General features: G+C 43.9%; 1 protein-coding gene across 1 annotated transcript in view; it reads left to right on the top strand.

Moving 5' to 3' along the window:
- The first annotated feature begins 5,140 nt into the window (after positions 1-5,140).
- The window catches only part of EMC8-9 (ER membrane protein complex subunit 8/9), a 67,020-nt gene continuing 56,837 nt past the window's right edge, over positions 5,141-15,323 (top strand). The window contains exon 1 of the mRNA XM_080274857.1: positions 5,141-5,186. The gene's annotated coding sequence lies outside the window, so the exon portion shown is untranslated. The remainder of the gene's footprint in view (positions 5,187-15,323) is intronic.

Here is a 15,323-nt window from a genome sequence, read left to right as displayed (position 1 = left end):
GGTCCTTTAGTGAACTGTGAGGGAGAAATACCCTCTATCACGAACAGGGCAGGAGGCCCAATAGTGAGCTATAAGGGACCAACACCCCTTGCCACCCCAAGGGTAAGAGCCCCTTGTATAAAGCCAAAAGTGGGTCCCAGGGCCGATCGACCTGGCGCCATGGCTGTGTCGGAGACAAGAGAGAGAGTCGCCTCTGTGCTACCCTCCCTGTGTAAGAGAGAGAACACGGCCTCCGTGTGTCCTCTATCTTCAGCCAACTCCTGCAGGAGTAACTGGACACCACCCGGGAGAGTTGCCCCCAAGGTGTCCCCCGAGCAAAGACCAAGTCCCAGCCGGGACCTACCTCCCACTCCCGGGAGATTCTTGTCTCCCCCAGGCACCAGCAGGAGATGAGGCCGCAGCCCACACCTGACGGCGCGTCCCCTGACAGACCTCCACAGTCCCCGGACCTCCAGGTGAGCCCAGCAGCCCACCAACGCTGTCCTCCTCCTGCCCCAGAGCCTCCGACGCCAGACACGACTTCTCCACCTGTTTGGCTCCAGTCCTGAAGGCCACCACACCAGGTCGAGGCCCCACATAGACGGGCCTCCCTGCACCACAACGACGAGACCCTGAGAGGAGGGTCTACATCAGGTCGAGACCCCAGGCAAGAGGGTCTCCCTGCACCGCAACGTCGAGACCAGAGAGGAGGGTCTACATCAGGTCGAGACCCCAGGCAAGAGGGTCTCCCTGCAACGCCTCAGAGGATCGGACCCAGGTCGAGTCTCCCCCCCAGCGGGTACGGTGATTCCCGCCACGGGTAGAGCCCCCGGAGGTCCCCTTAAAGTGACAGAGTGATATCGCCCCAGAAAAACGGGCAAGATTAGTGACACCCCCTCCTATGTCCGAGAAAGTGAAACAGGGACAGTGATACAGTGACAGTGCGAATAAGAGGGATCCCATCTATAAGTGCCCGTGACTACTTTCCCTTTATTAAAGACTATAATTCTGGACCCGTGAATCTAGTGTTGTTCCCCCAGCCCCGAATAGAGGAGTTCCCCCTTGCCAGTGTACGCGCGGGCGAGTGTCACTGCGCTGAGCCCAACAAGTCAATTGTAGTGATCTGCTCCCCCTGTTCTTTTATAGTAATATTCCTCCCCTGGACCATTAAACCTATATATTCCTCTTGTACCAGTGAACTAAGACCTTTTGGGCTTTGATGAAAGACAGTCATATCCACTTATAGAACCCTAACCCATTGTAAAGTGTAATTATAGTGTCTGTTGAATATCCCGTGCTATCTTAACGTAACTTTGTATATCTGTATCCCCTGTCCATAATACCATTCTATGTAATATTGTCACGGTGTTAGAATGAAGGTAATAGATGTGTTAAAGGTGGACTGCCTAGTTTTTATGTCCTCTTCCTTTGTTAGTGCTTTACTTCCGGTCCGGAAAGAGGACCCCACTCAGTCGCTAGTGTTTTTAGTACGAGGAGTCGGCCTAAAAACACTCAGCATAACAGTATTTCTCCTAATTTTCTCAACCACATCCACATCCACCCCACAACGTTCCTTCACTTATTCATTTGTCAACCTGTCCCTCCATGTCACTCCACATGCTCCTCTCAAGTAACTCATTTCCACTGCTCTCACTCTTGACTGGTTCCCCTCTAGCAAGGTCCATGCCTCGCTTCCATAAGTCAGGGTAGGGATCACAATACTATCATTCAGTGACTTCTTAACTTCCATGCTCACCCTCCTATTTCTCATCAGTCATCAATGCTTTCTGTGAACCAACAACCTTCCTTTCCTGCTGTACCCAACAGCACCCGAGTGACAGCCACTAGCCACACTAGGCTCGAGACGGCCTCTAGCCGCTCACTAACTGCATCCCCCCCTCTGCAGAAACCAGTGACGGCCACTAGCTGCACTAGAGGAGAGACGGCCACTGCTCGCTCTCCTGCAGCTGTCTCTGGGAGCTGGACCTCGGTGACAGCCACAAGCCGCACCAGCAGGCAGGTAACGGCCACTAGCTGCACTTTGCCTGCAGTTCCCTCCCCTCCCAGGACCTCGGTGGTGGCCATTAGCTGCACCCATGAGCAGGTGACACCCACCAGCCACACTCAGCCCACAGTCCATACGGAGGAAGAGGCCCTGCCAATGGCCACTAGCTGCGCCGGAGGACAGGCGCCAGCCACAAGCCGCAGCTCCCCTCGCAGGACCTCGGTGACGGTCATCAGCCGCACCTGTGGACAGGTGACGGCCATTAGCTGCACGTTACCCTTAGTCCTGTCAGGAAGTTGGGCCCCAGTGACGGCCATTAGCCACACTGACAGGAGAGGGACGGCCAGTAGCTGCCCTACCCCTGTTACCCTTGGGACCTCGGCAACGGCCATTATTTGCACCAGGGAGAGACCAGACACCACCTGTCTCTGGCCCCCTATGACTTCCCCTCCAGAGGACATCCCTTGCTTGGCCTACCCCTCCTGCGGCTGAGCAGGACACCACTCCTGTTCTTCCCACAGAGGCAGCTCCCAGGAGGATCTATCCTGTCTGGAGAGGGGTCTGGTAAGGCGTCAAAGTGACCCGGGAGTACGAGCAGCGCAGCCGGCACCCAGACGAGACCACCTGCTGTTGAATTCCCGAAGGAGAGGACGCCACAGACGTTGTTATTGTCTTTACTGCTTTCCTGTTAACCATATTCATTTTTTTTCCAATTCGTTTCTTTAATTATTTTTTCTCTTTTTTTTTCCATATGGAGGAATTCTCTTCCATAATTTCTTTCTGAAATAAATACTGGCCAATTACCTCTATCTCCTCTTCATGATATGGTTGCTGTAGTTCTACTGCTTTCATCCGTTCATTAATAATTTTTGGACATCGTAACAAAATGTTTCAAGTCTTCATACTGATGTCCACATAACTTGCTGACTGCGTCTCCATCAGCATGTCTTTTCATGTCATTTAATGGAAAGTAAAATGCAGTATAGTGCCACAGAGGGTGTCCTAGCACCCCCAGAAGGAGCCCACCGAGGAGCACCGACAGCTCGCAGGGACTCAGGGCGACAACAACATAATTCCACCAGGGCTGCACGCCCTTATGACCCGGAGCTTGCCCGCCACCACCATAACAGGAATACAAGACTACCTTCCAGGCCAGCCGTCCCCAACCAACTTAGGGGTGGAGCTGTAACTCCAGCTCCACTCAGCATCCCTGAGATGGTTGGTAGCCGCTCAACCCTCCTACATGAGACGGCCTGCAGCCGCTCCGGAGGAAAACAGGAGACAACCTGTAGCCGCTCCCGCCTTCGTCAGAAGACGGCCTGTAGCCATCCTGAAGGTGCCTCTAACGAGACGGCCTGTAGCTGCTCGACCCTCCTACAGGAGACAGCCTGCAGCCACTCCGGAGGCAAACAGGAGACAGCCTGTAGCCACTCTGAAGCTGCCCCTCGAGAGACGGCCTGTAACCGTTCAACCCTCCTGTATGAGACGGCCTGTAGCTGCTCGAGAGGGAATCAGGAGATGGCCTGTAGCTGCTCGAGAGGGAATCAGGAGACGGCCTGTAGCTGCTCGAGAGGGAATCAGATGGCCTGTAGCTGCTCTCACCTTCATCAGGAGACAGCCTGTAGCCGCTCTGAAGGTGCCCCTGAGTCGGCCTGTAGCCGCTCCTTCCCCTGGGCCATGGCCAGTAGCCAGGCCTTAGCGATGGCCTGCAGCCGTGCCCCCAGAAGGCCATGGCCAGTAGCCGGGTCATACGGCAGTAGACAGCCAGTAGCCGTTCCTTCGTCAGGTGCTGACTCCTGTTCATCAACCTATGACCTAGAGGGAGCCCCCAGCCTGGAGGAGTACTGGAGAGGCCCTGTGCGGGCTCTTCTCCCCGCAGCTGGATCTGGAAATGACTCGCCTGACGGACCCTGACATAGGCCGACGCTGCAGTCCCCTCCTGACGGCGTCTCCGAACACTGGGGACCGCAGTCCTCGGGACCTCCAGACCGCCCCCAGGACCCCCGGGCGGGACCTCCCTACACCCAGACGCCGGAGATCATCGTCCTCCCTCAGGGGCCTGAGCGAGAAGTTCAGGCAGTTATTCAGCCCCAGCCCCGAGGGCCGTACTCCCGCCCCAAGCCCCGAGAGCGCGGGACCCTTCGCCACCTGCAGCCCCGGACGAGAGAGGACGCCCCTACGCGTGATGCCGTGGCCCCTGAACAAAGAGGCCCCCGGCGGAACCCAGCCCCGTCAGTAGGGAGGCTGGATCACCGCTGCCCTTGTACCTGACCGCCACGACGCCCAGACCGAAAAGAGTGACAGTGAAAGCACAGAGTCCGTGACTTAGTGACGTGAAGGCAGAGCAGTGAATTAACCATATAAAGGAAGTCAGGAGAGACACCAGTGACAATATAAAAGTGGTGGAATGAATAAAAGTAACAGTGAAACCGTGAACACGGCCAAGCAGTGAAATACGGGTCTATTACAGTGAATACGCTACCATCTAGTAATGCTGCATCATACTAAAATCCTACACAGACCCCAGTGTTAAAGTAATAATTACCGACAGTGAAATAGTACCACCCACTCTCCAAACGTACAACTTGGACTTACTGCAATAATAGTATATAAACCTCTGCCCTAAGTACCTTACCCGACCTTGACCTGAGTACTATCCTGCGCGTCCAGTGTATCTGTATTCGTGACATCTACCCGTTCCACTGTAGATCTCAGTAATACACATGTAAGGTTGTTGCCTTGAGTTTTTGTGTCATGCCTCTCTCCTATTTGTCTAAGCTCCGGTCTAGAAAGAGAACCCAGCTACACACTATTTTAAAACACAGCATTACAGTAAGGTCCCACTTCTAGCCTTATACCAAATGCTTGATGATGGTCTACTATCGTACTGTATATCTGTTCTTCTATTTTCTTTAACCATCTCTTTAGTATATTTCTAAACTTGATGTCACACCTCGGCTTATAAAAAGGGATGATGAATGTGATTGTCAACATTTCAGCAGTAATAATTATGTAAACTGCAATGGATATATGTGCATTATAAAGATATTACTAAATATACCGAGTTTTCATGTTCCTAGGGTCAACGAAAAAATAATATAAAACAGCTGATACCTTGGCTTTATAATAAAGATCTCTGTGAAGTGTCATCCCTGTTTACCATACACCTGAGGACAGTGTTTCTTGCGGTTTATGCTTGTTTGTAAGTGTTTCATGAAAGTAAAGTTTTCTGTTGATAATGGAGTACATTTAAGTATTGTGACATAAAATCAGTAAAAGTGACTGGTGACAAGAGTTATTATTATATCAGGAATGGAACTCATGCTTTTAGTCTGGTACTGTTGAATTGTCATTTTCGTGTTTACCGTAAATATTCCTCAGATACTTACATGTAATTTTTCACTCATCAGCTGTTCTCCGCTTCAGAAAGCAGATACCTTTTTAGCAGAATATTTAATTGCACTATACCAGAATGAAGGTTTGTAATAACAGAGCAGTATACTGTAAGGACCCAACATTGCTGCCTAATAAAATAACTATCCAGCCTGCTAGGCTACTGTGAGATGTTATCAACTCTTTACCAAACGGGCGTGGCCTTTCCATATTTTCTGTTGAAATGAGTCTTCCACAGGTTATTTGTTATTTTATCTGGATTATCACTGCTGCTGGGGATTTTTATAAATTTAACCTCTGAGGATTAGAATGTGTACATATTCTGCAGACATCTGCCAGTAGCTGGCCAGATTTTTAAGTTCCTAATGCACAATTTTATATTAGAAAGCTGGTGGGTCTGGTTAGTACTTGGATGGGTGACCGCCTGGGAACACCAGATGCTGTTGGCATCCCTACATGTCAAGTGGGGTTGGTGGAGGATTAGTGCCCCTCCCTGTAAAACAATTAACTCTAAGCCCTTGACCACCCCGTTTGGGATACATGGCGTCTGGCAATGGATGGATGGATGGTTGTGAAATGCAAGTTAGGTTAGGTTGGATTAGGTTTGGTTAAATCATTGTTTCCCATAGCTTTGACAAGGGAGCCACTGATGTGTCCAGTCGGAGCGATGGTAAACAACACAGCCAGTAGGAAAGATCGTTGGTAAACACTACTGTGGATGACCTGGCCACATCCTTAATCCCCACCTTTCTTATCAACTCAGGCGATGGGTCTCCATGCCATAATTTCAAGCACGAGGAAGCGTCAGTGGTTTCCATGGGAATGTTGACTCTCCCTCTATGCCATCAGAGCTGTTGCTGAGCCCTGCCACATTGCAGTTGCTAAATACTGCATATTTAATAATTCAGTTCTTGTTTGTAACCCAGCGGTGGCAGATTCATGCCCACCTACCTCCCATGATACTGGCAACTTATCGCTGCCCTCTCACCCACCAAAGAGGCATAAAGTACAAAAAGACAAGGGTGATGAGTTCAAGCTCAGAAACACTTGTTCTGATGACAAAAAATCAACTTGATATTGAAAAAAAAAGTCCCCATACAATGACTCAGGGAAGGTGATCAGGCTGATAAGAATTAGTGCAGGGGGGGTTAAATACCCTAAAATAGGTATATTTTGTTTTTCCAGTCACTTCTTGCAGTCACAATGCAACAGTTAACTATCTGTGTTGCTCATGTAAAAAATTACTTACCTTGAGATCGTGACTTTGTTATAGGTGGAAATGCCATGCCCGTTTTGTAAAGAATTATTGAGATGATTGGTGTTTTCCTGCATGTGTTTTCGTAAAAGGATAGTTTAAATTGCAGAAAAGCTTTACCTGGTCATTTCTTATTGTTAGTTTGATTTCCATATTTTTCTGATATATGGTGGTAAATGATTGCTTCATGATGATTTTGTTTTCCTGTTGTTTTTATCCTTGTTTTGTTTTCCTGATGCATCTTGTTTCTTGAGCATAATGGTGGACATATTAAAAGGTATGCAACTGTACCTAAATTGATCATTATTTAACAGAAGCTACAGTACGATTTCAGCAGTGAAGTTGTGTTGAACTAATGCATTTTTATGTAATTCGTTTGATTTTGGTTGTTTTTTCCATCAGAAACAATTAATTTTCCAGTTATGGTTCCCCTTATACTATGGTTGATGATGGTGAGAAAAGTAATGTATTCCAGTAGAAATCTATTAAAAATCAAATGAATAGCATCATACTAGAAAAGTACACTTTCACTGATGATATGATAAGCTTTCTGGCATTTGACTGGCTGTATTAGGAATTAACCTACCCATACCCCATTCAGCCTAAGCTAGACCCCTGCAGTCAAACGAGACTTTACACTATGCATGCACAGAAGCCTAACTTTGGGTAGGGGGGGGGGCTTTCCCCCTCCAGATTCCCCTAACATTTGTTATCAACTTCGTGCCTGAGAAATTGTAAGTTAACCTCCAGGTCCTCATAAAATATCCTCATCATTTGGAGTGGGTTCCAGTAACACATACGGTAAGTCATTACCCTTGTCTACACTAATTTCAGATTTTTGCTGTATTCTGTCACTAGAGTTGGAGCGCTGCGATTGGCTGCAAATTCAATACTTGAGCACTGATTGGTTCTGTCAAGTTCTGAAGAAGGCCACTAGAGGGGCTGCAGGTGGAGATGAGGGATAGTGGGAGGAGGGAAGCCCATGATTAGCACATTAAATGATAACTATTAAACATTTGCAGTGGAAGTTTTTATAGAAGGAATGTTTCCAAATGTTGTGATATAAATATAGCTACAGCACTTTAAAATCCTTGATATCCAGTTTTGGTTTTTATTAAATATTATCCTTGTAATTAATTTAATTTTCCATTTTGGCATGCTTGGCTAAGTTACTGTTGGTTAGGTTAGACTGTGTTGGTTAAGTTAGGTTATGTTGGGTTTGGTTATTTTTAGTTAGGTTAGGACATACTGTTTTGTTAAGTTAGTCTAGGTTAGATATGGCTAGGTTATCAGTATGTTAGAATAGGCTATTGCAGCTCTAATACAGTAATAGATTTGGGCTGAATTATTATTATTTTTTTAAAGTCTGCCATTACTCGTTAGAAACTAACAAGTGACACGGAATGGACATTGATATACACAACATGCAAAGATAATCAGTGAACCGTCATTTACCACCACAGAAATGTATAGACAACAGCCAGGGAAAAGAGGAAGTGAATTTGTAAGGTGTTTCTGCTGTTTAAACTTGGCCATACTGTATGTTTGCCTGTGTTTTCATGGTTAACTTAAGATTAACTTCAACTAATACAGTATCCTTTTCCTGTAGTTATATTCTTGCTACAGGGTACTTTAACTTTTGAAATGCATTCTACAGTATTAACTTTCAACATTCCAAGAAGATAATTCTTTGGTGAAAATCCAAGAGGGCTCCTAAAAAAATAAAAAAAAAATAAAAAAGGACAATGTATGATGTAACACCTTTTTTATGATTTTTTTTTTTTTACCTTGCTTTATTTATGTACAGAAAGGTTTTTGCATTTTCCATTTGTGAAAGTTTAAGAGTTTTAAGTAAACATGAGTTTTATATTTATATACCGTATATATTTTATATACAGTGCATTGTTTTTCGTTTTCATTTTTGAAGTCTCCAACATGCTTGCATGTGTCGGCCTTGGAAAGGAAGTCTGGATGATGATGAGAGATATATATATGTATATTCATTCATTCATTGCCAGACGCCATGTATTCCAAACGGGGTGGCCAAGGGCTTAGAGTTAATTGTTTTACAGGGAGGAGCACTAATCCTCCACCAACCCCACTTGACACGTAGGGATGCCAACAGCATCTGGTGTTCCCAGGCGGTCACCCATCCAAGTACTAACCAGACCCAACGTTGCTTAATATATACTGTGTATATATATATATATATATATATATATATATATATATATATATGTATATATATATATTATATCTATTGCCAGACGTGTTAATCCCGTAAGGGGTGGCCACAAACAAATCGCCTCCATGTCGTCCTGTCCCCTGCCATTTCACTCTCCTTCTCCCAGCTTACACCCCCCTCTCTCATATACCTCTCCACTCCTTTCCTCCATCTCATCCTTGGCCTCCCCCTTCCTCTCCCCCCTCCACCTCACTCACATACACTCTCCTCATTATTCTCTCATTCTCCATCCTCTCCACTTGGCCAAACCACCTCATATATATATATATATATATATATATATATATACAGTATATATATATATATATACTGTATATGTATAGTACATCCCCCTAGTACTCGCCTATATGGGCAGCAGACGTACTCACGTACTAGGATTTCGCGAACAATACATAAACTAATGGGAAATTTAACATAAGGGCAGCACCCCCCCCCCTCTATTAGTGACTTTTTTTACCCGTTTGAGGGAAAATATCTCAGACATATACAGTACAGTACAGTAGGATCTCGCCAATAATGTCTAATTGGTGCCAGAAAACCACTGTTATTAGCAAAAACACTATTTGTGTGGCACTAAAATACATGTATAATGTGTTTATTGGTGCTGCCACCCCATGGCTTTTACCCATTTTTCCCATATGGACCCTCCTATCACTACGTTTTTTTAGCTGAAGTAATTAGATTTGTTAAACTGTATTAGCCAAGTCAGACATTAGGTGTGCCATAATCTCATCTCTTGATTGTTGAAGTAACTGCTGAGATGGACGTTGCAGGAACCGAATGGAAAGGCGAAGGGTGGAGTCATCAGCATAAGAGTGGATAGGGTTAGATGTACAGCTTAGAAGGTCATTGATGAATAAAAGGAAGAGAGTTGGTGATAGGACAGAACCCTGAGGAACACCACTGTTGATAGATCTAGGAGAAGATCGGTGGCCGTCTACAACAGCAGCTATAGAATGACTAGAAAGGAAGCTATAGATGAAGGCACTGATAGAAGGACAGAAACCATAAGAGGGCAATTTGGAAATTAAAGATTTGTGCCAGACTTGATCGAAAGCCTTTGAGCTGTCAAGTGCAATGGCAAAGCTTTCGCCAAATTCCCAAAAGTAGGATGACCACGAGTCTGAAAGTTAGGTGAGAAGATTGCCAGTGGAGTGTCCCTGACGGAACCCATATTGATGAGCAGAAAGAAGGTTTTGTTTGGAGAGAGATTTTAAGATTTTTTTGTTATGAATAGACTCGAAAGGTTTTGAGGCACAGAATGTTAAAGCATTTGGTCAGTAATTAGAGGTTTGGGAATGGTCACCCCCCTTTGGGACTGGCTGAATGAAGGCAAACTTCCAGCAAGAAGGAAAGGTATGAGTTGACAGACAAAGGCGAAAGAGTTTACCAAGGCAAGGTGTAAGCACAGAAGCACAGTTCTTGAGGACAACAGGAGGGACCCCATCAAGCCCATATGCCTTCTTAGTATTGAGGCCAGTGATGGCAGAATATACATCAGCTGAAGAAACTTCATTGTCAGCCATGAGAAAGTCAGAGGGGGGAAGTGATAGAGGAGCAGCACCTGAATCTTCTACGGTGCAATGGGAGGAAAATGTCTGAGCGAAGAGATCTGCTTTATCAGTAGAAGAAATAGCTACAGATCCATCAGAGTAGAAAAGAGGAGGGAAGGATGATGAGGTAAAGTTGTTTGAAAGGTTTTTGGCAAGGTGCCAGAAGGAGCGGGAAAAATTTGAGTTGGAGAGTTGAGATCATTTAGTACGGTTGAAATTATTTTTTAGCACAGCGAAAAACAGACTTAGCATGATTCCAGGCAGAAACACAAAAACAATGTGATTCAGGGGTGGGTTGACTCTGGTACCTTTTATAGGCCCTCTCCTTGTTGTGGACAGCATTAGAACAAGTGTGATTAAACACAGGCTTTCTTGCATAAGTCAAAGGATATGAGAAAGGAATGTATGCTTCCATGCCCAAGGGAATAACCCCTGTAATGTTCAAGGCACATTCAGATGGCTCCCAGCCATGGAAGCAATGATCATTCCAAGGAAAATCAAAGAAGTACTATTTGAGGGCTTCCTAATCAGCAGCACCAAAGTGCCACAACCTTTGTTTCTTTGGAGGGTCCACAGGCCGTACTGGAGCGGTAGGACAGGTTAAGGTAATAAGGTTGTGATCGGAGGAGCCCAGTGAAGAGGAAAGATTAACAGGGTATGCAGAAGGATTAGTTGTATGGAAGAGGTCAAGTATGTTGGAACTCTCTCCAAGGTGGTCTGGGATAAAGGTAGGGTGTGTATGAGCTGTTCTAGGTCATTAAGGATAGAAAAGATGTAGGCTTGTATGCGAGGTGGATCAGTGAAAGAAGAGCCAAAGGTGGTGGTTAACATTGAAATCTCCTTGAATGGAGATTTCAGAGAAAGGAGAAATGGATAAGATGTGTTCCAACGTAGAAGTAAGACAGTCGAAGAATTTTTCATAGTCAGTAGAATTAAGGGATAAGCAAACTGCACAGATTTATTTAGTCAGAGAATGACAAGAAAGCCAAGGCCAGAGAGTAGAAAATTCAGAAGAATCAAGTTTAGGAAAACGAGAGCAAGATAAGTTGTTGTGTACATATACACAACAGCTACCTTTGGCTTTGAAATTAGTACTGTATAGAGAAAGTAGGAGGATACAGAAAAGGGTTTGCTATCATTTACCTCAGACAACTGAGTCTCAGTTAAGAAAAGAAGGTGAGGTTTAGAGGAGGAAAGGTGATACTCAACAGAAAGTTAGAGGAAATGCCGCGAATGTTGCAGAAATGAAGAGTGAGTCAGACAGTGGTTCCAGGCAGCTCATTGGGTCATCACCAGGAGAGGGGTGGATGGTGGGAGCATTTATGGTCCATCCCCCCCATCCTGGGGACTAAGAGGCTGCGTTATTAGACGCCATTGTTTCTAAAATTTTGAAAAGGAAGTGCAGTGTGTAGTGTGCATGTAGTTTAGTGTTGACAGTTAGAGAAACTTGTATTGGAGAGCATGCTGGCCTACTGTCTGTGTTAATGAGACACTGAAAAAGTTCTGCAAAGGGGGATGGTCAGGAACTAGTCCCGAGGGCTGATGAAATGGGAGCCCAGCTCTCCCTGTCATCAGCTTTCAATCCACCTTGGGAGTACTGCCCTGCTTGACTGATGCTACAGTCTGCTCCTACCGTATGTATGTATATATATATATATATATATATATATATATATATATATATATATATATATATATACGTATATGTACCTGGTATTACATATATATACAGTATGTGTATGTGTGTAAATATATATATATATATCTAGTAAGAATGTTTGGGACCCCCCCTCCTCCTTGGTTTACAATTTTTCTGTTTTCTTTACTAAAGGACTTCATGAGACTTTTTTTTTTTTTTTTTTTTTTTTAAGATTGTATTTTTCAAGTTTTGATTATTCTAATTATTTCATTTATAATTAGTGAATATCACTGTAAAAGCAGCCTTTGCAATTGCAATGGGACCAAAAATACAGATGCCATCTTGAGTGCCAATTACAAACAGACACCATCTTGGAACACCCTTTTGGCACTACTCTGACTTCATTTGTACTGATTTATCCAAGCCGACCCAGATTATCATAACCTTTACACACAGTTTGTCCTAACATAAATTATAATTATTGAAATAACCTAATTTATTGGTAATCTTCAAGGAGATATTGGATCACCTTGTAAATAATCTTACATACCACTGAACTGATTCAGACATTGAAAAGGTGTACAGAGTTACATTTTCAAGTATAAAGGACAGCCAAAGCATTTGACCACGAATGAGAATCATCCACCATCACTGAAAAACTATGTCAGTAATCCTCTGGCAGTTGGTGGCATATTGCAGCTTCACCAAAATTATCAACCAGCAAGCCATATATCCTGGGATAGTGTCCACAAAGTTGGGATAAATTTTGCCCTTTTGATTTTGAGATGTTACGGCAACAGACAGATTCACACACAGATGCAGGCGATTACATTATTGTCTCCCTAACTGGGTGATAACAAGGAAAATACAGTTGTATAAGGGATAAGTTTGGTTAGGTCAGCATAAAACAGGCCAGATTAGGTCAGGTTAGGATAAATTAAGTTGGTTTAAGTTATGAAAATTTAAGTCAGCTTTGGGTAAAGTGCTACTGATAAGGGCAATTTTGTGCCAAAAAATGTTCCAAGATGGCATTCATCTGTGTTCTGCGTACAAGGTAGTAACCACCATCTTGAATGCCACTGGGGATTTTAAACAAAGGCCTGTTTTTAAATACTATTCACCACTTATAAAGGCAATAAATAACATTGGATATTGAAAATGCATTCCAAAAATATTCAGAGAATCACATGAAGGGCTTTGGTAATGAAGAAAGGTGAAGAAATCTGCAAATATGATGGTTACAAGTCTCCTAGATTACCAGTTTATCTTTATCTAACCATTCAGTCCAGTATATCCCAACCTAATTTATTCTAACCTAGTCCAGTTTATCCTAACCTGACCTACCTAACTTCATTGGAGGGAGGGGTCAAATTGTTAGAGAGGTGGTCTGCTGTCATAACAGACCAAGGTTCAATTTCCGGTTTGGTCAGGGAACAGTTTAACTCCTACACCGCGGGCATGTTTACCGATGTTTTGCGTGTGCCGCGGGGTTATTTGGGCTCCGACAGACTCTCAAAAACTATTTGCCAAAAATCAGTTATTAGTCCTAGAATATTAAAATTATATATGCTTATGGCACATACCTTCAGCTTTCTCCTGGAATGTTTGTTGAGCCTTCGTGAGTTACCGTAGGACTTGTGGAGACCTCTGAAGTTGGGTAACGAAGTCTCCACTTTACACTTCCCGACAACCCGTAATATGATTACCACAGCCAGATATTAACACTATAAACACTACTCTATGATTTTCAAGTAGTTTGGGATCCATACTCCAAAAAAAAACCACTGTGAAAGCAATGAAAATTATGAGCGCGTCTGACCGCCGCACTTGCGCTAGTTCGCTCTTGGTACTCTGTCATTTATTATTCATAAAACCCCTCACACTTTATATTTCTATTACTATATAACACTTATATATATCTACAGTCTTTATCCATAAGTTTCCTTCAGTAGTATTAGTTTATTGTCACTGCAGGGATTCAATTTCTTTCAGTAAAATACGTAGCATTCACTTTCTCGTCCTGTACTGTATACTAGCACTGAGAGTGAATGTCACTTTCATCTTCACTCTCATAACTCATAGTATTCAGACATGCTAGAGTGAAACTTTCACTTTCATTACTCCTAGGGTATATACTCGTATTCTTATAATACTACTCATTTACATTTCTATTTACGTTCTCTATTTTATTTACGTTATTTACATTTCTATTTTATTTACACTGTGTTATGCACTGTCACTTGAAGTAACTTATAAAACTATTTTCCATTGTTCACGTATATTTACATTCATTACTTTCACTTGCTGTTTACACATATTTACAATTCCACTTGCACTGTTTTACTCAATAGAAAGATCGTAGTCACTCTTTTATCAATTGTCAGCCCTTTACCTCTTTCCACACGAGGTTTAGTAGGGGGTAAAGGTCACAGGGCCCTTTGCATGGGGGTGAAAAGTCCCTGAAGCTAGCAAGAGCGAACTGACGTACCTCCACGTTAGAAGATGAGAGTGAACTGATAAGGGTGGGCCGGGGTGGTGGCCTACCTAGGGAAATTCATTACTACCAATGTTAGCCTGTTCAAACAGCTATATATAGCAGTTAAATGATTGGCAGGAAATATAGACAATACATAATAAATTAGGTAGTTCCAGGTGAATGTAAATATCACTTAGGCTTCTCCCTTCCCTTCTTATATGTATATTTATTATGGAAATAGATTATACGGCATATTTCAAGGGGAAATAAACAGCGAAAATTAGCGAACGAGTGGGGGAGGCGGTGGCTCAATCGGTAGAGAGGTGGCCTGCAGTCCTTACGGACCCAGGTTCAAATCCGGGCTGGGGCAGGGAACAGTTTAAGGATTTGAATTTCATTAAATCAGGCTTTACTGATCTACCAGAAGACCCGCCGACATGTCGTAAAAATACCCCCGCTAATACCAATACACCAGTCCTGTATGAGACAGCCCTAGCATGTATTCAGTATGGACGGTGGGTGTTAGCGCCGAAGTGGTGACATGTAGAGGTGTATGGTATGTAGGAGGACTGCTGGGCCTTGATAGCTGGCTGTGAAGCCTATGCCCAGAGTTGGACACAAAAAAAAAAAAAAAAAAAAAAAAAAAAAAAAAGTGAGGTGTTGTCAGGTGATAATTAGCCAATTCCAGGTGTATGGCACTCTCACTTACCTTATTTCTTTCTTGTATATATTATTTGGTATAAGAATAGGGCATAGGGCTTATTTCAATGGATGAAAT

The sequence above is a fragment of the Coenobita brevimanus genome, chromosome 60 (assembly GCF_032717465.1).
Source record: "Coenobita brevimanus isolate Jiangsu-jjx chromosome 60, ASM3271746v2, whole genome shotgun sequence".
NCBI classification, from domain to species: Eukaryota; Metazoa; Arthropoda; class Malacostraca; order Decapoda; family Coenobitidae; genus Coenobita; species Coenobita brevimanus.
Note: the sequence above shows the minus strand (reverse complement) of the source record. Positions and strands in the feature narration are given on the sequence as shown.